The sequence below is a fragment of the Pelobates fuscus genome, chromosome 11 (assembly GCF_036172605.1).
Source record: "Pelobates fuscus isolate aPelFus1 chromosome 11, aPelFus1.pri, whole genome shotgun sequence".
NCBI classification, from domain to species: Eukaryota; Metazoa; Chordata; class Amphibia; order Anura; family Pelobatidae; genus Pelobates; species Pelobates fuscus.
The window spans coordinates 11,569,777-11,594,630 of NC_086327.1; the positions used below are offsets into that span (position 1 = coordinate 11,569,777).

A 24,854-nucleotide genomic window follows, 5' to 3' on the forward strand; every position below is an offset into this window, starting at 1 on the left:
ATTGCTGCCTCTTGAGTTTATTTCCACTGAGCTAAAAACCCAGGAAGTAAGAGGATCGGTTGTCTAATTGACAGCCAGCAGCCAGGGGGTGTAACAAGATTTAGAAGTGCTAACATTTATTGAAATCTTCACTTTTGTAAAATGTAAAAATAGGGGACACTTTCTTCATAAAGCATGTCAGCAAGATGAAGTTCTTTATGGGTTGGAGGTTTCCTTTCATATGAGAGATAACAGCTGGCGACAAGAGAAATCTGGCTGCCATTTAGGAGCCAAGAAGTATCACTTCATAAACAGGCCAGTTACATAGCGTTTAAATCACTACAATAAATGTGTTTAGAAATCACTCTGTGTAAATAAGACACATTGTCCCAGTTATAAATTACATTTTAGATGCATACATTGTTATTAGTAAGTCACCTACAATTTCTCAGGACACCCCCACTCACACCCCTAAAATAAAAGATTTGAAATGTTGGGAGGTATGCGGTTATCTCTACGTCCATTTAAATAAAAGATTAGAATTCCTGGAAGCGTTTGTTCCCCGTGTGTAAATATACATTAATGTTTATGGAATGTGAATGACCCAACATTTTTTGGACACAACTGCCCTAAGGTTAATTACCTTTAAAAGGGAATTAACATGAGAATGAATAGTTTTAGTAAATGTTAAAACGTGTTACTCTGCAAAGTTAAATGGACAAAGTAATAAGCTTTGAAACTATACTGAGTTAAACACAAATAGATATGAATACCGCACTCAAATATATGACAAATCTCAATAAAAAACGTTAGTAATAATGCCATTTATTTATTATTCTCTTAACTTACTATGGAAAATATAGATAATTAATTCATCGGATGTATAGTTGCATTCATTTCATCTTATATACAATAGCTATTTACAAATAATTACAAGATCCTCCATAAATACTATTAGCTTGTGCACAATGTTAAGTTCATTGTATGTGTATATGTGCAGTTGGTAAGGATCCCACTGGTGCTGTAGAGGCAACAAACAACGTTTCAGCACAGTACCAAATACGGCAGTCCAAAAAGATAGTGCACTATAGAGATGTCTATAGTGTCTGCAACACTGACCACACGTATACACACCGGGAGTCGGTGAGGTGATCTTTACATCAGATGGTGTCTCAGCAGGAAGATTCATCCTCTTCATTATCATCTACTGCAGGCATAGGCAACCTTCAACACTCCAGATGTTTTGGACTACACCTCCCATCTGGAGTGCCGAAGTTTGCCTATCCCTGATACTGTATATTGTACTTCAAAATCATCCAGTCTTCTCAACTCGTCATACTAAGAGAACATCCAGATTGGTGAGATCCACCCATATATAGAGATCTCTACAGTGCACTCTTTTTAAACTGTAGCATATCAGGACTTTATTATTTGTCTTTTTCTGTTTTTCACATTTTTTTCATTTTTTTTTTTACTTCATATAGGCAGCAGTATTTGGTACTGTGCTGAAACGTTGTTTGTTGCCTCTACAGCACCAGTGGGATCATTACCAACTGCACATATACACATACAATGAACTTAACATTGTGCACAAGCTAATAGTATTTATGGAGGATCTTGTAATTATTTGTAAATAGCTATTGTATAGAAGATGAAATGAATGCAACTATACATCCGATGAATTAATTATCTATATTTTCCATAGTAAGTTAAAAGAATAATACATTAATTGCATTATTACTAACGTTTGTTATTGAGATTTGTCATATATTTGAGTGCGGTATTCATATCTATTTGTGTTTGACATTATGAGGTTGTTTTGGGGTTAACCTCGAATACCTGCACCTATGACGTGACTGAGTGCCAGCACACATTGTATTTTTGTATACTGAGACATTACCTCCTCATGCTTCTAACCATCACATAATCAAAGAAATCAGGTTTTCTGATAGTTCCGTATAAGCATTACGAGTCCTCTCAGTGTAGCCATCATTCACACTCCACAGCGGCCATGCCATTTCCACGTCACTTCTCTCACTAAGTAAACTGATACATACCAAAGGCCCTATGAAAATCCATTCCACCTGAAGTAAGTGGATAGTTATTACACAAACACACACCAGTCAAGCCATAAGACTTGCTGTTCCCACAGAAATCTCACTTTAACAGTAGCTTTCACTTCTGCAAGGGATTCTGGGTAGGTGTATGCATATGAGCTCAACAAAGAATATAAAAAACATCCACTGGAGACCAGTATACCATGCATAAATGAATTGCGGCACCAATTGTGAAGAATCTGCAGGTTCCAGCGTTGCTTTGAACATGATGAAAGAAAATACACTATCTACTCGATCGGTAAAAACACATGAATCGTGAGGGGGCGTGGCCTGGACGAGCATGGTGCAGGACGCTCAGTGAATCAGCTCCGCACCCCTGGCCGAAATTAAGCTTAAAAACAGCATTAACACGGGTACTAATAGTCCGAACAAAGAAGCACCTAGCCCCGGAGACATCGGGGACCAACTCCCCGAGGAGATACACAGGTCCGATGGACGATTTTGTAGCAACACCGTCGGATCCCAGGGAGCCGCAGCATGCGGCCAAGATGGCGCCCACATCACCAAGCTCAGTGAGCACAGGAGAAATGCAGACGGGAGACACCCAGGCAAGTGATTTTGCCCTCATCAGAACAGAACTTACCCGGATCTCTGCTAACATGCTCTCCAAAGCTGACAGGGGAGCCATAGTTCAGGAACTGCGCACAGCGCTTCGAGAGGAACTGGCTGGCCTCCGCACGGACCTTACCACGCTAGAACACCGCGTAGACGAAATGGAGACGGCGGTACAAGGTAGCGAGGACCAACACAGGGCCACAGAAGTAGCAGTGACAAGGCAAGGTAACATGCTCCTCGCCATCCGCAGGCAGGTGGAGGACCTAGAGAACAGAAGCAGACGCAATAACATCAGGGTCCGCGGCCTGCCTGAAGAGGGTAATGTACCGCTTCACACCTCGCTGACCGATCTCTTCCGGCAGATCTTGGGAACACAAGCCCCAGCCACCATACATTTTGAGCGGGCGCATAGAGCCCTGGGTCCAGCAAGGCAAGATGGGAACCCACGAGACGTGGTCTGCTGCATAGCCACGCCGGGACTCCGAGATAACATAATGGCGGCCGCGAGAGCGCTCCCTGCCATTAACTACCAGGGAGCGGAAATTTCCCTATACCAAGACTTATCTAGCCTGACGCTCGATGCCAGGAGAGCCCTCCGTCCTGTGACGAACGCACTAAGGGAAAAAAGAATCCAATATCGCTGGGGGTTCCCCTTTAGCCTGCAGGCGAGGCATGGCAACGCTTGGCTTACGGCCCGCTGGCCGGAAGATGTCCCGAGACTCCAACGGACGCTGGGCCTCCCTCAAGTAAGGGTTCGAAACTGGATCCTCGACGAAGCCGCTGCCACCAGGAGAGACCCGCTGGCTCCTGTTAGACCATCCGACATCGCGCCTGGCCGCATAGAGCAACCACAACGGAGAGGAGGCCCGGAGGGCCCTGAAGAGTAAAGTAGTCGGACCCTGACCTGGACATGGGGACTGGTGAGTGCTTACAGTGATTTGGGGGATTAAGGGGTCCTGCCGTGAATGGTGAATGCTGAGGATTATTGAGGGGTTGGGGGACTCTTTGCTGGACTCTTGGGGAGGGGGATGGGATCTGTGAGGCCGAACCCTGAGACTCAAAGCAGGGGCATAGCATGCAGGGGAAGGGTCTGAGTTTGGTGCGACCTTGTCTGCAGGCGGTACCCCACAACCCTGGCCGAAGCCAGCAGCCGTATTGTGTGGCTCCAATCCCCAGAGCAGGCCTTTTGGGTGGGGGGCTGCAGGGGGGAGGGGGGACAATCAATGTTTTGTGAGACTAGGGATTGGGGCATGTAAGACGCATAGACCCCCAGGCTTCACATAGATAAACACGGCTGTGTGAACGAGAAGAGCTGACAGCTGCCCCGACCACCTTTATTACAGGATGGGCGTCCCCTCACCTCCCTGGCTGACTGGGGTCATTTATCCGCATAAGGACCTCTACTTATATCGGATGTTATGGGGGAGCAAAGAGAGGGTCACGGGGTCCTAGGGGGTGGGGGCGGGGGGAGCTAAGTTTACTAATGTTGTTGCTAGTTTTAATGTTTTTGGTATAACGTGCAGAACCGCCCAGTCACCCGCTTAAGCAGTCTTTGGATGTCTATAGGACCCCCTACCACACATGGACGGTTAGGGAGAGGTGACGACGTAGGAGGAGGGAATGTGTTACCGAACTAGGCCCTGACCTCTTAGGATAACCCGGAAGTCGCCCCCGTGGGATCCCCGGACGATGGCTGACCCTGACACCCCCCCCCCAGGCGACAACCTGGAAATGCACCCCACCCTCGCCAGGGGACATACTGATAAGGGAGACGGGCCACACTATGAGGGCAGGCTGACAGGGTTTGCTAAAGCAAGTAATAGATACACTGACCGTCCCCCTCACCAACCCCGGGCGGAGGGTACTCCCCCCCCAGCCAAACGACGACCTGGTGGGCGGACCCGGCCCCTGGGACACTGTTAGTCGCCCACCATCATCCGACAAATCCGACTATAAAATGTCCTATACGGACCACATGCCTCCCGTGTCACTTACGCTCCCTCGGCCAGGGGGGAGGGATATTGATCACTACCCCTAGGGACACGACACTAGTGATAATTACACCCTGATAGACAGGGCTTCATACCTTGTAGTAGGATTTCTTAGTCCGCAGACAGGTATCTTAATCACACCTAAGAGTTCTCTGCAAACACATACCATACTCGTAAACTGAACACTGTACCAGAGCCTAAAGGGCTACGTACCCCATTGACGGGCACCCCCCTAACACTGGTGGGTGCAAGTAGGACTCTACCCACATAGAGACCCCGCACGACACCACCACCACAGGTGCCAAGTCATTGTGAACCTGCATCGAGCAGATCACATTCCTTCCCTCTCTCCCCCTCCCGGACCTCCCTTCTCCCCAATCTCACCCCGGGAATGGTGGGGACGGGGTTCGCTCCCGCTCCCCTCCGTGTCTGGTCGAGCAATACCCGGGGCTTAAACATCCCGGAAAGGAGGTCTCATCTCCTACGCTCCCTTTGGACAGAACGGGTGTCTGTGGCGTTCCTCCAAGAGACCCACTTTCGAGGCCCAGATGGACCAAGCCTGAAGGACGCGAGATACCCGGTAGGATTCTTCGCTAATCACCATACTGCCAAGAAGGCTGGGGTAGCGATCCTGTTTGCTAGTACGATTCCGTTTGAATGCACAGCGACCAAAGCGGACGAAATGGGGAGATATCTATTCATAAAGGGCAAGATTGCGGACAACACCTACACCTTCGCTAGCCTCTATGCACCAAACGCCCGACAGTCTAGTTTCCTCCGCAAAACGTTGCGCAAACTTGAACTGTTCAGGGAAGGTTTCCTTATTGTAGCAGGCGACTTGAACGCCGCCCTGGAACCGAGAATAGATACCTCAAAGGGTACGAGCTCCCTCCCGTCTCGGGACCTCCACGAGATCCGTAGGGCGCTCCAGGACTCGGGACTCATGGACAGCTGGAGGGTCCTACATCCGGACGAGAAGGATTTCACCTACTACTCAACGGCCCATAAGTCGTATAGCAGACTGGACTACATCTGCGTTGCCAGAGAACTACTGCCTCTGCTGCTAACGGCTGAGATCCGGCCCATGGGATGGTCGGACCACTCCCCAATAACGGCGACAATCAAATCCCCTCTATTCCGACCTAGGGAGCGACAGTGGCGGATGAACGAGTCCATCCTTACTGATGACCTGGTTACAGCCGAGCTCCGTTCGACACTGACAAGATTCTTCGAGGAGAATGAAACCCCGGAAATCCCAGCATTGACAATATGGGAAACTCATAAATGTGTGATCCGAGGAGAGCTGATCAGAATATGTACTCATAGACAGAAGCAACAGCGACTGCGAATCGAGGACCTGACATCACGGATCGCGGCCCTGGAAACTGCACATAAAAACACCCAATCAGAGGAGAACTACAAGGCACTACTAGACGCCAGAGGCGCACTGAGGGACATCCTACAACAGAAACTCCAATTTACGATACGCAAATCGCAGCGCTTCTTTTATGAATACTCGAATAAATGCGATCGACTCTTGGCCCGGATGCTACAAAAGCAACGTCGTAAGTGCCAAATTACGAAAATACAGCATAGAACCCATGGGGTAACTCAGCTCCCAGATAGGATCACAGACGCATTCCATAGCTTCTACAGTGACCTGTATAACTTACCACCTAAGGACGGGGATAGAGACCACCATCGGCAAGAGGAACGCATAAGTAGCTACCTACAACGCCACGTCACGGAAACCTTAAGCGAAGAGGTGGCAGACAGTCTGGAAGCGCCGATCACTCTCGAGGAACTTCAGGCGGCATTGAAGGGCTCTAAACTGAATAAGGCTCCTGGGCCGGACGGTCTACCGCTCCGTTACTTCAAAGAATTTGGAGAAGTGCTCTTACCCAAGCTTCTCATTGGCCTCAATTCCATACTAGACGGCGCAACCCTACCCAGAGATGCCCTTACGGCAACAATTGCGATAATCCATAAGGAGGGTAAGGACCCCACTAATTGCGCAAGTTACCGGCCAATCTCGCTCCTGAATGCTGATTTAAAACTATTCACGAAAATCCTGGCGACTCGAATGAAAGGAGTGGTGCCTGCTTTGGTCCACCCGGACCAGGTGGGGTTCATTCCAGGTCGGGAGGCGAGAGACAACACCACACGGGCCCTAAATGTCATCCATGCGGCACGGCGCTCCAGGCTGAGGGTCCTCCTCCTTTCCACAGACGCGGAGAAGGCCTTTGATCGGGTGGATTGGCGTTTCATGTTGGCAACTCTCCGAGCGATGGGTTTTGGACCCCACCTCATAACGTGGATAGCGTCGCTATATACGATTCCTTCCGCTAGGATCCGGGTTAATGGAGCTCTGTCGGACCCAGTGCGGATCCACAACGGTACGAGACAGGGGTGCCCACTGTCCCCCCTCCTGTTTGCCCTCTCCATGGAGCCGTTTCTGGGGGCGGTCAGACGGGATGGGGGTATCAGGGGGTTTACCCTGGGAGGCCAGGAGCATAAGGTAGCCGCATATGCGGATGATATGTTATTCTTCGTCAGCGAACCCCTGGCCACCCTACCGAATCTCCTGAGGGCCTTTGACGAATACGGGCAGGTCTCCAATATGAAGTTGAACACTGATAAATCGGAGGCCCTACCCGTTACAACTGGAGAGGAAATGACAACTCATCTCAAGACCCAATATGCATTCAAGTGGTGCCCTGGGGATCTGGCTGTCCACCGACCTGACTCAGATGTATGCCCAAAACTTCGAACCTATGATCCACAGACTACGGTCGGACATGATGCACTGGTCGGGTCTATGTGTCTCCTGGTTTGGCCGGATGAACGCAATAAAAATGAACCTCCTGCCACGACTACTGTACCTGTTCCAGGCCATCCCCATAGGCATACCTCAGACTTTCTTCAAATCAATGGACACAGCCATTACCAAGTTTGTGTGGCAATCTAGGACCCCCAGACTGAAAAAGCAACACCTGCGCCTGCCCAAGGCCCGAGGGGGAGTGGGGCTCCCCTCACTCTTAGACTACTACAGGGCAACCCACCTCCAACGCATAGTGGATTGGCACGTACCCAAATCCGATAAGAGATGGATACAAATGGAGAAGGCTCAGATGGCTGGAACGCTACCGGCTGCGGTTTGGCTTGGGGACCCCCTAGCGAGCGTACACCTACGTGGTCACCCGCTCGTTGGGGCGACCCTACGAACCTGGTATCGCATCAGGATCACCCTCACGCTTACCACCACCCCAGGCCCACTAACGCCGATAACGCATAATCCGGAACTAGTGGGCGGTCTATCACCACAGGACATCGCGACCTTCGGCCTCTCGGAGTGGACGTATATGCGACAATGGTGTGGAGAGGACGAGCTGAAACAACTCCAGGATCTGATGCCGGAACGCACCCCTACGGGACTAGATAGGTTCAGGTACTTCCAAACCAAAACATACTACCTAGCCCAACAGGGGAGGCGACTATTCCATAGAGCCCTCACGGAATTTGAACAAATCTGCAAGAAATGCGCACATCTCTGTAGAGGAATCTCGATCCTCTATGCAATGCTTCTGTCATCACAACAACCGATACGCCTCAATCATGTGACGCGCTGGGAGGAGAGCACGGGTGTGCTGTTGTCGGACCCCCAATGGACTAAAATTCACGTCTTAACGCACCAGAGCTCCCTCTGCTCCAAACAGCAGGAGCTCAATTTTAAACTACTGACCAACTGGTACAGGACCCCTGCAAGGATCCACAGGATGATACCATCGGTCCCTGCGACCTGCTGGCGCTGCGGTGGAGAAGACGGCACGGACCTACACATCTGGTGGTCCTGCAGACTCGTAGTCCCGTACTGGCAACAGGTACACCAGCGGATCACGGACATCATAGACCCGGATCTACCGTTCCAACCGCTACCGATACTCCTGCACCACACGCCGGTATCCATATCGAAGTACAAAAAATCGCTGACTAAACATCTGCTGAACGCCGCTAAATCTCTCATCCCTATGAAATGGAGGACAGTGACGGTACCTTCTGCACAGGAATGGATGGCCAAAGTGGAGGAGATCCGCGGGATGGAACAGCTGACAGCATCACTACATGGAACCACAGAACGCTATCTTCAAACCTGGACACCCTGGTTAATGTACATATCTGGAAGGTAGCCGAGGTAAATGTTACCCTACCGCGTACAGTGTAGATAGGTCGAGCGACAATAAGAGATATTAAGCTCCTCCGAACGGATTGGGAACCCCGGGTGCGCTCGGCTGGCTGGACGGGGAGAATTGGGGATGTGACCCCGCCCGCCATCACCTCGAGTGGAGAACCCCCCCCCCTTCCCAACCCCCCCTTTTTTCCCACCCCAACTCTTGTACATAGAAACCTACATACGCCACGGTTAACCAGAACTATGGTAACCAACAATTATACACGTAGCTTAGCTCCACACACAACATGTTCCACAATGCATATGACTACGGCTGTGCAGATAACTCAGGCGCAAGGCAAACGCACACAGCTGGACGAGGGCGCACTGGCTGAAACGGAGAGGCATGTCGAGATCTTGGACCCCTAGGTCCGCAGATATTTGGTAGACCAATATTTGTGCCGCACCACAAGGGTACTAGACGCCCGAGACATAGACAGTGACCCATCAGAAGCAGGACTACACCCACGGATACAAACACCTGACAATTACGACCCCTTGTGACGCACTGAAATAGACTCACATACCCCGGGAACAAAATCCCCACCCCGTGGATAGAGGACAGAGACCGAAGGCGAGGTAGTAGGACCTGACTTGCCCAGAACAACCCCACAGTTTGTAAAAAAGGTATTCTCCAAACCCATGAGTAATGGAACCACTTTTTCAATATATATATGTGTTGAGGTATTAACACCAATACGGACTGGAGATGGCTGCCGACTGTATGTTATGTTCCATTACACCACGATAATGGGCTCACTTCCCATGCAAACACCATAACTTAGCAATGGTATACAGATTCCATACATCACTAGGGGGGTAATGGGCTCATCCCAGCACACACATAAGACAAAGAGACATGCTTACAAAAGGTAGATACGCCTGCTGACCGGAGACAGGGAATCACGATGCATACTCTGACTGTACACCTTATCCCAGAGAGAGAGACCAGACACGGGAAGTGGGCCCGGCAAGCTGGAAATTTAGGGGAATGATGTATGACTTGTCCGGTTGGGACGTCCCAACTCCAGATAGCAATGTCGAGCGGTAATGGAAAGGGTCACATACGACTGCTGTACAAAAGTTTTATTATACATAGTTGCATACAGTGTGACATGTTGCATATTGAGATTGCATAATTACTTGTTCAATATGGTCGAATTTGAACCTGCATAATTTAAAACGTGAAATTACATGTATTCCCCCCCCCCCTTTTTTTTTTATTCTGTACCCCTTGAAAACTTCTTAATAAAGAAAGATTGACTATAAAAACACATGAATCGTAACTTTATTTATGTACATAACATGGCTTGGACACACCGGGGCAGCACCAGATCTACTCTCCAACGCGTTTTGCTTCTTAACGGCATTTACTCAGACAAGGTTCAAAACGCGTTAGGGGGTAGATCCAGGGCTGTCCCCTGTGTCCAAGCCATGTTATGTACATGAATAAAGGTATGAGTCATTTGCTTTTACCATTCAGGTGGATTGAGTCTCTCTACTTCGTCTGATTTCCGGTGTTTCTTTCACAACATTTATGAGTAACCTGGGAGATCACAAATGTATCCTAGATTTCTGTTTACAGAACATCCTGAACGCCATTTCATCCCATAAACAAATCAAATATTTCGTAGTTTTGCTAATAAAACAAAAGCTTTCTCACTGCGGACAACATTCATATTCCTACAATTTCAATAGTTAATATCAGAGGATTACAACCGTGCCGATCACAAAGGATTTTTATTCACTAAACGATGAATTGTGCATTATTCGCTAAAGTGAGAATTCAAAATGAATTGCAGGCAATGGTTAAAGTAAGTGGAAGCATGGCTGAATTAGAGAATATTTCCATTTTGGATACTCTGACCTTAAATTTATATTGAAATTGAAAATAAAGGGCTTAAACCCCTTAGTTATGTAGACAATTTTGGTAAACTCTAGGCTAGGGACTCTATCATAGACTGTTCAGCTTGGTTATTGAGGCTGAAGATTAAATTTGGTTTTCCGTTCCTGCAATTCTGATAAAGATCATTCTGGTATTTTAGGAAACGTATCTCTCGGAGCGAAAATCCGATACCAAAACACATTAACTATTAGATCACGCGTCATAACAGGAATAATAAGAGCTCTGTGTGGTCTCGCCAGTTACCGAGTCAGGAATGAGAGTAAATCCTTGCCTTTCCAGTCAGAGACGATCAATCACGCATGACGAGTCACCCTCGAGTTGGATAGCCAGGAACAGGCGCAGATTATTCTACAAACACTGGTATCCCGGCTCCTGTTTACATTTGTATGACATTTAGTTTCATATGTTTGTTCAGCCGGATGGATATTAACTCCTTGTGGTGGATATTTGGAGTTATTATTATATATTGTAATAATGGGATTATTGGCATCACCCGGACCTTATGAATGTGGGGGACAGGGACAGTGGAATTGCAATGCAAGACAATATGTTGTTTTTTTAGACTTATTCAGTATTTATTTTATATCAAACTATTGGGATCCCCTCACTGCTAAATGAATTGATTTCCCTCTGGCAGAGCTTAACATCCTTGTAATGCTGGGAAGCGCTTTTCTTATCTCTGAGCCTTGGTTAACAAATAAAACAAAAATGCAAGAAATTGTGCAAATTGTGCCAACAACAATTCAAACATGGTGGTAACAAAAAGGAGATCTCGACAAACGTTGATGCTAGAGGCATAAACATTAGAAGTTTAAAACAGGAAATACATTATGGTCAGATTGTTACATTTAGTGGTATCGCACTTGCCCGCTATGTTAACCAAATAACACAATGCTTCCATGATATTTCAAAGACAAATTAGGAAACCATTTCCATTTAGTCCTAACACTTAGAGCGCTTTAGCTTACTGAAATGCTTTATGAGTGAAGAGAGTATGCTCTTTTTTTTACATTTTACAAAAAGTGCAGTTTCAATAAAAAAAAAAAAATGTTACTTTTATAATTAAACTTTGTTACACCTCCCTAGCTGTCAATCAGACAATAGGCCCTGTAACTTCCTGGTATCGTTAACTCAATGTAGATAAACTGAAAAGGCAGCAATTGCTCAGAGAACCTGCCTTGCAAAGACTTCTCATTGAGCTGCATTGGGAAGCCTGTGATTGGATAGTCACAGAAAGTCTGGGCGGGCTTAGAAGGGGAGGTTTTGCAAAGACATCTCATTGAACTGCATTTGAAAGTCTGTGATTGGACAGCCACAGAAAGTCTGGGCGGGGTTAGAAAGCTAGTGATTGCAAAGGCTGCAGAAAAGATATCTACATGTTTTGCAAGTTTTTTTTTTAGATATACCCACTATGGCAAAACATGCATGATCAAAGGAAAACTATGGTGTTAAAAATACAAACATGTTTTCCTAACACTATATTGCTGAAGTACTAGTTTAGGTGCCCAGTCCCCCTGAGATTGGAGATATAAAGGTAGTTTACTCAGCTTTTCACCATCACCGCGCTAGTCTTGCGTAGGAGAAACTAATTAAAGGGACACTCCAGTATCCTAAGGCACATCACATTGCTTTGCGGAGTTTAGAGCCTCTCTGTCTTATGAAATAAAAGGGCAAATTTCAAGAAAAATCTGCACTTTTACAAACACCTTTAGTAACACCTGTTTGACAGCCGGGTGGGTTTCCTACCTCACACGCTGTGCATTGTAGCTCAGAGTGATAGTGAGGGCGTTTCACAGAGAATCCCTTTTGGCAGAGTGTGTAGATTGCTGTGCATGCGCCATGTGTCGCAATCTGAGTAGCATCAGATTGGAAACAATTTGTCAGTAACCTACCCCACATGCTCCCCTATATAGTGATTTTATTTTTAAGCCGTTCGCACAGAACTCACCTAAGTGATTTAGAAAAATAGAAACCTCAAGGGGCCGGAAGACTGGGAAGAAAAAATCGTACCCAACTCCCGTGCCTCAGGAGAAGCAGGAGGAGAAGGAGGAGGTCACCTAGACTGGGTAATAGGGGGTAACCCAAGAGTTAAATAACATGAAAAGAAAAAACCCAGAAGGATATCTTACAAGAAGACAGCCAATAGGGTAAGGACCCAGTCCAATCTTAATGTTGATATAGTAGCAAAAACAAAATAACTTTATTAAAGTCTATTAAAAAACTGGGACAGCTAAGTGATGGACAGAGTCACACAGGGAGAGACATAGTAGCATGGAAAAACGGCTTCAAATAAGCCCAAGAACGAAAAACCCTCACAAAAAAAACGAGAGGGGGACAGTATACTAAACCATGCATAACTCAGGGTACAAAAGCAGTAGGAGAGAGAAAAGGGGAGGAGGGAGGAAGGGAAGAAACACACTCCCAAACAAATCCCTTACTCACTGTGCTAGCCCTTACTCTCCTATATAACACCTTCGTGGGTGTTCTAATCTAGACTCAGTCCACACATCTAAAGCCCCAGGTTCTACACACTAAACAGACATAAGTGGAAGGTGCAAAGTGCTCAAAATAGTTAAAGCTAAAATAAGCTAAACCCGACGCGCGTTTCGGCGTAACCGTACGCCGTCATCTGGGGTGTCAATTTGGGGGGTACCCTGAGTTATGCATGGTTTAGTATACTGTCCCCCTCTCATTTTTTTGTGAGGGTTTTTCGTTCTTGGGCTTATTGGGGAGGGTTTTTCACATGTATGAGGGGAGGGTTATTGTGCATTTCTGTGTATATCTAGCAGTGTGGGTGGCTTCCCTGGGTTCCAGTGGGGACCAGGCTGGCCAGGTACAGGTGAAGGGCAGGAGCTGCAATATCCGCTGTGGGCTGCTCTACCACAGTGTGGATTCCCATTCACAAGTGCTGGGAGGAAGTGATCTGAGCTCACTTCCTCTACGTGCTGCAATATATAAATTGAGGATTGTCCTTCACCACCTTTTCGTATTAGCAGATATCTTAAGTTTCACTGGGACTCCTGATAGGCCAGAGCCTGTTTGGCTCTAGCAGCCTTGAGTGCCGTGCATGGCACTAGTGCCGTAGGTTGCCTACCCCTGGTTTAGATAATGCGCGAGTAGCTTTTTTTTATACATTTGTTTGGCTGTTCTCCTTGCAATTGAGGTACAATTTATTTGCTCTCTCAGTCTATGAACTATTCCACATTGCTTGGAATACTCACAAAGAAAGAGGACTATTGACATTTATAATGGAGACATACTTGTAATCAGGAATCAGTCTAATATACAGGGGCGTACCTAGAGCATTTGGCACCCGGGGCGGGTCCTATTTTTGGCACCCCCTCCACCCCCCAACTTTAAAATGTAAAAAGCAACCACAATTTTTTTTTTTTTTTTATGTATTTAGCACTAAGCAGTGTTTATGCTTTTAAATGTAAGCATGTTTTTGTATGGAGTATGTTTGAGTGAATGTAGGATGTGTGTCTGTATGTGGTGTTGGCGTTTGAATGCAGGCATGCATTTTTATGTAGTGTGGTTTTTGAAGGCAGTGGTGTGGTTATATATAATGGTGACGTTGAAATGCAGGGTTGTATTTGTGTGTAGTGTTGGCGAGATTCTGAGATGTATGCACATATACACATACACACACACACACACACCTAAATACACACTGACACACATGCAGATACATAGACACATAGGAACAATATATAGGGGGTAAGATACCACAATCCAAACTGGGGGGGGGGGCACTAAAACTTTTCACTAAGGGATGGGGTAATGTGCTGCCATTGGCAGGATGCAGTGCACGTTGGCATCAGTCAACAAATTTGCATATCATTCACATTAGCCACCCAGATTTCTTGTTCGTGGGCTAGCTGACACCTCTTAAAGTCGATCTTTGTTTATCAGATAACTCCCTTATTTGCTCTGCTTATGTGGGATTGCTATATTTAGGGACACCAAATAAGGATAAGGGAGCTATCTGCTAAACAGAACCCTAATTTGGTATCTTTAAATATGGAAATCTCACATAAGGACACCAATTTAGAGAATTATCAACTAAACAGCTAAAAGATGAATAAAAAAAAAAAAAACCTTTTCCTAATTTCAGTTGTTTAGTAGATAACGCCCTTATTTGTTATCCTTATGTGGGATTGCAATATTTAAGGACACCAAATAAGGGAGCTATGTACCAAACACATACACATTTATATACACACACAATAACACAATAGGTGTATGTCTGTGTGTATATCTGTGATTGTGTGTGTGTGTGTATGTATATATATACACGTGTGTATGTATGTGATGTTTGCGTGTGTATATCTAATTATGTGTGTTTGTAATTGTATGTGTGTGGGTCTGTGATTGTGTATGTCTGTGTTGATGTGTGTGGTTGCGTGTGTATCTCTGTAGTTAAGTGTGTTGTGTGTGTATATATATATATATATATGTGTATATATATATATATATACACACACACACTTAACTACAGAGATACACACACAACCACACACATAAACACATACATACACAATCACAGACCCACACACATACAATTACAAACACACATAATTAGATATACACACGCAAACATCACATACATGCACACATTTAATAATTAAGAGGTCCACCCAGCCTCCCTACCTTGCTCTGGGAGGGCTAGAGTGGATCCTCAGTCCCTGGTAGTCAGTGGTTGCTGCTGGGATCTCTGTGCTCTTCATGCACACGTTCCTTGCACATCCTGTAATATGACGCCGATGCTTGGATGATGTTATGTGCCGACTCACTGCAGGGCGAAGACAGTCAGATACAGTCAGATGTACACAGTTATACGCATATACTGTCAAATACAGCCACATGCACACCATACCAAACACATAGTCACTTGCACACTGTCAAACGCACAGCTGCAGGCAGACAGTAACACACACGGTTACAGACCGACAGTCACACACACACACAGTCTCACACACACACAATTACAGGCAGACTGTAACATAGTTACAGGCAGCACACAGTCACACACACTCAGTGACATGCAGACAGTCCCAGGTAGACAATCACAGGCAGACATTCATACATACAGGCACAGGCAGACAGTCACACACACAGTCACCAAAAGTCAGTCTCATGCACAGTCACAGGCAGGCAGTCACACTCAGTCCCAGGTAAACTGTCACAGGCAGACATTCACACACACAGGCACAGGCAGACAGTCACAGACGCAGTCACAGGTAGACAGCCACAGGCAGACATTCACACACAGTCACAGATAGCCACAGGCAGACATTCACACACAGTCACAGATAGCCACAGGCAGGCATTCACACACAGTCACAGATAGTCACAGGCAGGCATTCACACACAGTCACAGATAGTCACAGGCAGACATTCACACACACAGTCACAGATAGTCACAGGCAGACATTTACAGACACAGTCGAAGGCAGACATTCACACACATTCACAGACACAGGCAGACATTCACACACAGTCACAGACACAGGCAGACATTCACAGACAGTCACAGGCAGACATTCACACACACAGTCACATATAGTCACAGGCAGACATTCACACACAGTCACAGATAGTCACAGGCAGTGGCGTACGTACCGCGGTCGCAGGGGTCGCAGCTGCGACCGGGCCCGGCACTCCAGGGGGCCCGGCCGCCCTGCGGCCCCCCGCGACCGGGTAGCAGCTGCCATGCTTTGCGGCCCCGGCGGCAAACCGCCGGGGCCGCATGTTAAGGGGTCCATCGGGTGGCCCATGCTGTCAGGGCCACCCGATGGACATGGATTGTAAGGGGGCCCGGTCTGCGCTGAGCGCTTTAAGAGCGCGACCGGACCCCCTGTGATGAGATCATCACACGCTGGGAGGAAGTGACCGCACGTCACTCCTCCCAGCATACTGAGAGCCCGCGCAGGAGGAAACAGAAAGGAGGAGGGAGTCAGAGTGAGAACTCTGACTCCCATCAGGCTGAGCCACCACTGGACCCCAGGGAAGTCACACATGGTAGGAAACATTTTGTGTCTCTGTATGTGTGTATGTATGTGTGTCTGTGTCTCTGTATGTGTGTATGTCTCTCTGTGTGTGTGTATCCGTATGTATGTATGTATGTCTGTGTGTGTGTGTGTCTGTGTCTCTGTATGTGTGTCTGTCTCTGTGTGTGTGTGTATCCGTATGTATGTCTGTGACTCTGTGTTTGTATGTATGTGTGTGTCTCTGTGTGTGTATGTTTGTCTGTGTCTTTGTCTCTGTATGTGTGTGTGTGTATGTGTCTCTGTATGTATGTGTCTGCATGTGTGTATGTATGTGTCTGTCGGGGGTGTGTGAATGTGTTTGTGTCTGTATGTATGTGTCGGGGGGGAAGGACCCACAGTCAGGGGGGAGAGGGTCAGGGTAGGGGGGGGGACACGGATCAGATTCGCCACTGGTCACAGGCAGACATTCACACACAGTCACAGATAGTCACAGGCAGACATTCACACACAGTCACAGACAGTCAAAGGCAGGGATTCACACTCACAGACAGTCACAAGCAGTTTCACACACACACAGTCACAGACAGTCAAAGGCAGGGATTCACACACACAGTCACAAGCAGTTTCACACACACACACACTCTCTCTCTCTCTCTCTCTCTCTCTCTCTCTCTCTCTCTCTCTCTCTCTCACACTTACTGGTGGAGGAGTCAGTCAGTGAGTCCCTGGTGTGTTGGAGTTGGGGAAGCAGGGCCTCCTTCCTGCTTCCCCTCAGTGTGCTGCAGTGAAAGGCAGCAAATGGAGGCTGTCTGTAGCTCCGCCCCCGCATCCGGTTTGGCTCCGCCCCCATTTCTCCGTGCAGTACACTGTACTGCTGAATTCCCAGCCCCTGCGTGTGTGAGCTGTGTGACTCCCGGCGCCCTGTGCAGCCACACAGCTCACAGAGTCACAAGCCCTGGAGGCACCCCCTTACCTGGTGGCACCCCCCTAACTGGTGGCACCCGGGGCGGACCGCACCCCCCGCCCCCCCCTTAGTACGCCACTGCTAATATATTTACAGTTACGTTGTAATTCTAATTTAAACTCCCTTTTCACTGAAGTGAGAATTGTTAGAACATCAAAGTAAATTTCACATTTTAGATCAAAACAACCGAAAGTGGTAAAACTCTCCAAGTCAGCTATGATTTCGGCTGGGCTATTGTAGCCCAAATTTGAAACTCAGTTTGAATTAGGGGCGTTCCTTGATTCCAGACACACCTGGGGCTTGAACTCGCAGCAAAACTTGATGACCCCATACACTATATGTCATAACATATCTTTACCTTCCTGTCTGTTCCTGTCCACCCATGTGCCGTGTGCTGCTGCTCCCTGGGATCACAATGAGAGCACATACTGTACAGCCAGGTATTCAATGGAATCCCACCACCATAACTAATAGATGGGTTGTGCAGTGAAGTCCTGTTCACCAGTAAATCATCACGGGGGCCTAACCAATCAGAATACTTTATTACTAATTATTTCTAAATTAGGCACCAGCTTTGAGAAGCAGCTTCATGATGTAACATTGCAAAAATCCCCCGAAAAACCAAAAACATTCATATCCTCCTAACCCACACTGACACCTATGGTTTGAATTTAAATTAAAGGACACTATAGTCACCAAGATAACTTTAGCCTAAGGAAACTGATTTGGTGTATAGATCATGCTCCTGTAGTCTCACTGCTCAATTCTCTGCCATTTAGTAGTTAAATCACTTTTGTTTCTGTTTATGCAGCCCCAGCCACACCTCCCCTGGCTGCGACTGGCACAGCCTGCATGAAAACAAAATGGTTTAACCCCTTAAGGACTGAGGACGGTTCAGGACCGTCATCCGCATTTTTGCGTTTCCGACTGATGACGGTCCTGAACCGTCCTAACTTTAAGATGTACTTACCCGATCGCCGTCGTTCCCCCGGCGGCGATCGGCGGTGCTCCCGTTGTGGGGAGACTGCCTGCAGCCCAGACAGTCTCCCCATGGCAGATTAGACCCCTGGGGCCATGTGATCGCTCAACAGAGCGATCACATGGTCACAATAGGTGTCCATGTGTCTGCCTGCAGGGGGACTGTCTGTGCTGACAGGCAGTCTCCCTGCTAGTGTAAAATCAAAGAAAAAATAAAGTTAAAGTTAATAATAATAAAAAAAAATTATATGTGTGTGTATATATATGATATATAGACATATATTATATCTATATAATATATGTCTATATCTCATATATAATATCATACTATGTGTATTTTTATATTAATATGTACATATATTAATATAAAAATACACTTATAATTAAATTACACACGTATATATATAATATATATATAATAACTATATATATTGTATATATATATTATTATAAAATACAAATAAGTTAATTAAATTAAAAAAATTGAAAATAATAATAAAAAATAAAAAAAAATATATATCTATATGAAATTTTATTCTAACTGTATTTTGATATTAAAATATATACATTTATATCAAAATACACTTAGAATGAAATTGTATATATATCTATGTATATATAAATAAATAAAAATAATACGAAATATACATTTGTTTATATACAAAATTACATAAATAATTATATAAATATACACGTAGACTTCAAATATATAAATGTGCATATATATTTAAATTCTATGTGCGTATTTATGTAATATTTTTACATAATTAAATAATTTTATTAATTGCAATTTGAGGGACCTGCCTGCCAACCCAGGCCAAAATTGCAGAGAATTTAATTTGCTAGCACTGTATTTTACCCACTAACTTTCTATGACACCCTAAAACCTGTACATGGGGGGTACCGCCTTACTCGGGAGACTTTGCTGAACACAAATATTAGTGATTCCAAACAGTAAAACCTATCACAGCGATGATATTGTCAGTGAAAGTGACTTTTTCAAATTTTTCACACACAAACAGCACTTTTGCTGATGATATAATTGTTGTGATACGTTTTCCTGTTTTGAAACACTAATATTTGTGTTCAGCAAAGTCTCCCGAGTTTAACAGTACCCCCATGTACAGATTTTATAGCGTTTTTGAAAGTTACAGGGTCAAATATATGGGTCAAATATTTTTTTTTTTTTAATTCTTTATTTTGGTTGTGCACATGTTGAACAAACAGCTGGCGTGCGCCACAACAGCGACATCCAGTAGAATAGGTGAACTTTGGTATTACATGTTATGGCATGTGATATACAGGCACATTTTTTATGATACGAATATGGGTTCTAGAACAGTAGTTTAGGTTCACTTTAGGTTTTGAATACGTTAGCATAATGCACATGTCATGGAGAAATAGGTAGAGGAGAGACATAGGATGAGAGCATGGCTTGTGCATGCGAGTGTACATATAAGGTTAAGTAAGTTAGTGCATAGAGTGTATCCAGGAAGCTTATTCAGAGGAGCAATAGAGATAAGAAACAAGGCATGTACAGGTATAGTAAAGACTAATCTATACATCAGCTTTAGCAGACTATGTGATATAGAAACCTTGCTATATAAGGTACTGACATGCTGTCATTAGTGAGATAGGGTGATGGTCTCTTAACTGGCTAGCTGTTATCAGCCAAAGCTGATATGAGTGAGGCTCAGTGTATGCCTTAGCTAAGACTACTAAACATCAACAGTATGTCTGGCATGATATTCCCATGGGCATAAGGCAGGAAAACATGGTAAAACTAGCTGTGGTCCAGATATTAAACTTGGTCGTGAGCATGGAGCATGGGTTTTACTTAGTCTAGTGCTCAGCGTCCACAGCATGCAGCACGGTGCTCCGATTCTGGGACCTGCATCAGCCAATCCCCATCAACGGCAGTGTTTGCACCTGCTTAGGTAAGTCCCAGCTCCAATGTAGGCCATGTGTAGTTAAGTCCCGAGGCACTGCAAGCTGTGGTTGATCGCTGTTGGTGAAGCCCAGTCCCGGGTATAGCATAGTGTGGTCCAGGCCTGATGCGTGTGTGGGTACTGTCCTACCCTGTGGCTGGTGGAGTTTCTTCCTCCGGTTGATCTTGTCCGAGCGCTTTACTTGTGTAGTGCAGCGGCGGACTCTGAGAAATTGCTTTCCGGTTGTCGGTACTGGTTTTACGACCTGTTGCTTGGCCGTCTGGCGTTTTCTTCTCGGAACTCCCGGGGCTCTCCGCATAGTCGAGTGGCGTGTGCTTGCTGTTGGGGTTTGTATAGGCTCTGCTGCCGGGCGTACAGGAGGGTGAGTAGGTTTCTCACCCCTTGTTGCTCTGTGGGTGGGCCCCTTGAGCTTTGGTCGCTTTTCTCCGCTCTCCGACTGGTGCTCGGTATAGGTGGCTGCGCTTCGGTGCATTATGCTCCTCCAGAAGCGCTGAAAAATTGCATCCAGCCTCCTCAGAGATTCCGCTGTGGCGTCTCGTAGTGTTGGCAGCTCAGGGCCCTCGCCTCTTGTGCGCGGGGCATTGACATCCGCCATCTTAGATTTCCCGGCTCTAGGCAGTACAGCTCGGTCAGTGGTGCGGGCGTTACTGGTGCCTCTGTGGTGCTCGAATCGGGGCCGGACTTGTTGTGGGTCTCTAGGCTCGGGGTGACATGAGGCATCCGCCATGTTGGGTATCGCGTCGTGTAGCCTGCATGTCGGCGTTGTGCTCCCTAGCACTCTCTCTGTACCAGGTTCGCCTCCCTGGTATGGACCGCGATCACCCCCGTCGGTCCAGGGGGGGGAGTAACGGGGCTCCCTCTCGTGATGTGTCGGCCTCCCGTGGCGCCGGACCGGGAGATCGGCCGCCTCTCCCGCTCGACGGGCCCTAGGCCTCATGTCACAATTTGGTTGGCCAGCTGGCCCCAGACGGTTTGCAGTCCCCAGTGTTGATTTGGGCCCTTTTGTGGGTCAAGTGGGTTCGTTTGGGTTGCCAATATCGAGTTATTTAGGACCCGTAATAGCTTTTTTGCCTTGTTGTCTGGGGAGCTCTGCAGTAGCACGTCTGTCTTCCATGCTGGTCAGGCCCCGCCCCTGGGTCAAATATTTTAACATTGAAAATGGCCAGGTTGGTTACGTTGCCTTTGAGAGCGTATGGTAGCCCAGGAATGAGAATTACCCCCATGATGGCCATACCATTTGCAAAAGAAGACAACCCAAGGTATTGCAAATGGGGTATGTCCAGTCTTTTTTAGTAGCCACTTAGTCACAAACACTGGCCAAAATTAGCGTTCAATTTAGTTTTTTACTTTTTTCACACACAAACAAATAGGAACGCTAACTTTGGCCAGTGTTTGCGACTAGGTGGCTACTAAAAAAGACTGGACATACCCCATATTGAATACCCTGGGTTGTCTACTTTAAAAAAAATATGTACATGTGGGGTGTTATTCAGAAAATTTTGACAGATAATAGTGTTACAATGTCACTATTGATAAATTTGAAAAAATTTATGTTTTGAAACCACAATATTCTACTTGTACCTATAGCCCTATAACTTGCAAAAAAAAAGCAAAAAAGCATGTAAACACTGGATATTTTAAAACTCAGGACAAAATTTCGAATCTATTTAGCAGTTTTTTTATTCGCTTTTGTAGATGAGTAAAAGATTTTTCAAGTAAAAGTAAAAAAACATGTATTTTTTTCATCATTTTTTTTATTTTTTTTAAATTAAATTACATGAGATTGGGGGCGTGGCCTAGCAGCGGAGCGGAATGGCTGCCTAATCTCTGAGCTCCTCCGTACTCGCCCTGCAAATCGCTAGAAAGCTGCCCCAAACGCAAATATGGGGAAACACACTAAGGCTGGGGGTACCCCCAAACCAGCGGCCACCCGCCCACCTGCAATCCAGGCATCGGTCAGGCAATACATGACCACACAGCCGGACCCATCATCCCAGGCCTCCGCTGAGGCCTTCCTGTACTCGGAGGCCTCATCCATGAGCCCGAACTCCCAGGCCGGTGACGCGAGTGGAGAACCCACAGAACACCCGCCGGCAGACTGGATGGCCCTGCTGAGAGCACTGCCTACCAGAGCTGACCTGACCCAAGCCACATCAGCCCTCCATGCCTCGATCCGGGCCGACCTCCAACTGATGAGAGCAGACATGCAGGGTATGGCGGACCGCATGGCGCGGCTGGAAGAGGAACAGGACAACCTCACTGTGGCCCACACCACCACAGAGTCCACGCTTCACAGCCACACTACCCAGTTGCAAGCCATGGCGCGCCATGTAGAAGATCTCGACAACAGGGGCCGCAGAAATAACCTGCGGATCCGATGCCTACCTGAAGGCGAAGAACCCTCAACCCGACTCACTGACACACTTACCATCTTATTTAACGACCTTCTAGGCCGTCCTACGGACACGCCGATTGACTTTGTCCGTGCACACAGGGCACTAAGACCCAGAGGCCCTGAAGGAGCGCCGCCAAGAGATGTAATATGCTGCTTAACTATCTTCTCCCTCAAAGAAGACATACTACAGGCGGCTCGCAATGCGGGATCCATCACCCATGAGGATCGCCCTATCCAGATATTTCCTGATCTTTGCCCGGCCACATTGGGCTACCGCAGGGCCCTGAAACCCCTCACTCGAGCCCTGACGGCTCAGGAGGTGAGATACCGATGGACTTTCCCGACCGGCCTAATTGCTCACACTCCTAACGGTCCCATGCCGGTACGCAACCAACAGGACCTGCAAGATCTCACTATCGAGCTCCAGCTACCACCCTTAAACATGCCTTGGCCGGACCCGCTAGACTTCTACGTTGGCCCACCGAGGCCGGCACGAGACGACCCGCTGCCACAAAGAAGAACCAGATCCAGAATGGAGACGGCGCGACCAGCCGGCAACACTCGTTGAGTTCCGCGGCTCCCGAGAGACTCTGAGACCCACAGTTTGAAGTACCTGCCTATGAACTATGACCCGCTGGGGAGCTTCCCATAAGGTATCTCACACACCTCACTGAACTGCCGGACTCCCTCTCTTGTTTCACTTTTGGGTGGGGGGCTGAAACGGGGGATTTGACGACTCTGCGGCTCACGCTATGCCCCGACTACCACTCGGATGGGGAACATTCTTTTCACCAGCTGCGCTGCCATGGAGAGATTGACATTGCCACACCACCAACCACGAGCCGCAGAGACGTGGAGACTCGGTGCCACCGACACATTTTGTGACTACCAGTAACGGAGATATAGGGTCTTTTTCGGAGGGCCCCACCTCCCCCTCTATTGAAGTAGATGGGTATATACCATGAAGAAGGGTAGGCAGGAAGGGGTCACAGCCACCACACACACGCCTGCCGCTAGAGCTCAAGGCCACACCACGACACGCCACACAACCTGACATGCCATGATGCACACACACACACTCACACGACTCACAAGGCTCGAAGCCTGGTCCATACGACACACATAATCTTTAAGATACCCCACTCACAAGATCACGGATAACCTAGGGGCTAGAGTATATTTTTTGGGCGGGGCGGGTAGGGGGTAGCCAGAGAGACCTTCCACGTGGGAGTTTTTCTTTTTTCGTTGTCACCGCTATAGGTGACCCCACGGGGAAACACCTCGTTTCTTTTCTCTTTTTTATCCTTTCCTCTCACCTCTCTGAACCGGGACCCCGGAGAGGGACCGGGTATATCCGAGAGGCATTTGGTAACCAGTAGGCCACGTTCCCACCTGGTCGGGGTGTCAGGAAGAAAGGCAAGGGGACTCGACCGCACCGCTAGTACGGACGGGACGACTCCACCTCGGCCTACACCCGAGCCATTACTTTGTATATTGTTGTTAATTGTTTATTGTTTACTTGTTGTTTACATAGTGTTTATTTTATTTTGTCTCTGTACCTACTCCTAGGCACTCAAAGTCCGGCTGCGGTGCCCGCGTGGGGACTCGGGAAGGGGCCTCATCAAGGACCACCCGTCCAGGTAACACCCTTTCCCTGTACCTCCGACACGCTCCTCCCCTGAATCCACCCAACACCTGAGTAGTACTACAACCCGTAGGCCCACCACTTATCTGCCCACACTACCCCTCCCGGAGTGGTCCACAGGAACTCCGTCATGCAGACCCCGAAACCGCTAGCCAGA

The 24,854-nt window shown here is 47.2% G+C and overlaps 1 protein-coding gene across 5 annotated transcripts in view; it reads right to left on the reverse strand.

Annotated features, from left to right (window-relative positions):
- Positions 1 to 24,854, reverse strand: part of LOC134577144 (tyrosine-protein kinase STYK1-like) — a 44,931-nt gene that overhangs the window by 13,935 nt on the left and 6,142 nt on the right. Inside the window, exon 1 of one of the 5 annotated variants that reach the window (XM_063435812.1) lies at positions 18,701 to 18,723. The exons of 2 other annotated variants lie outside the window; for them this stretch is intronic. The gene's annotated coding sequence lies outside the window, so the exon portion shown is untranslated. Of the gene's footprint in view, positions 1 to 1,879; positions 1,904 to 11,019; positions 11,044 to 18,700; positions 18,724 to 24,854 lie in introns of those variants that run through there. 2 more of the 5 variants (XM_063435811.1, XM_063435810.1) reach the window with 2 other exon arrangements.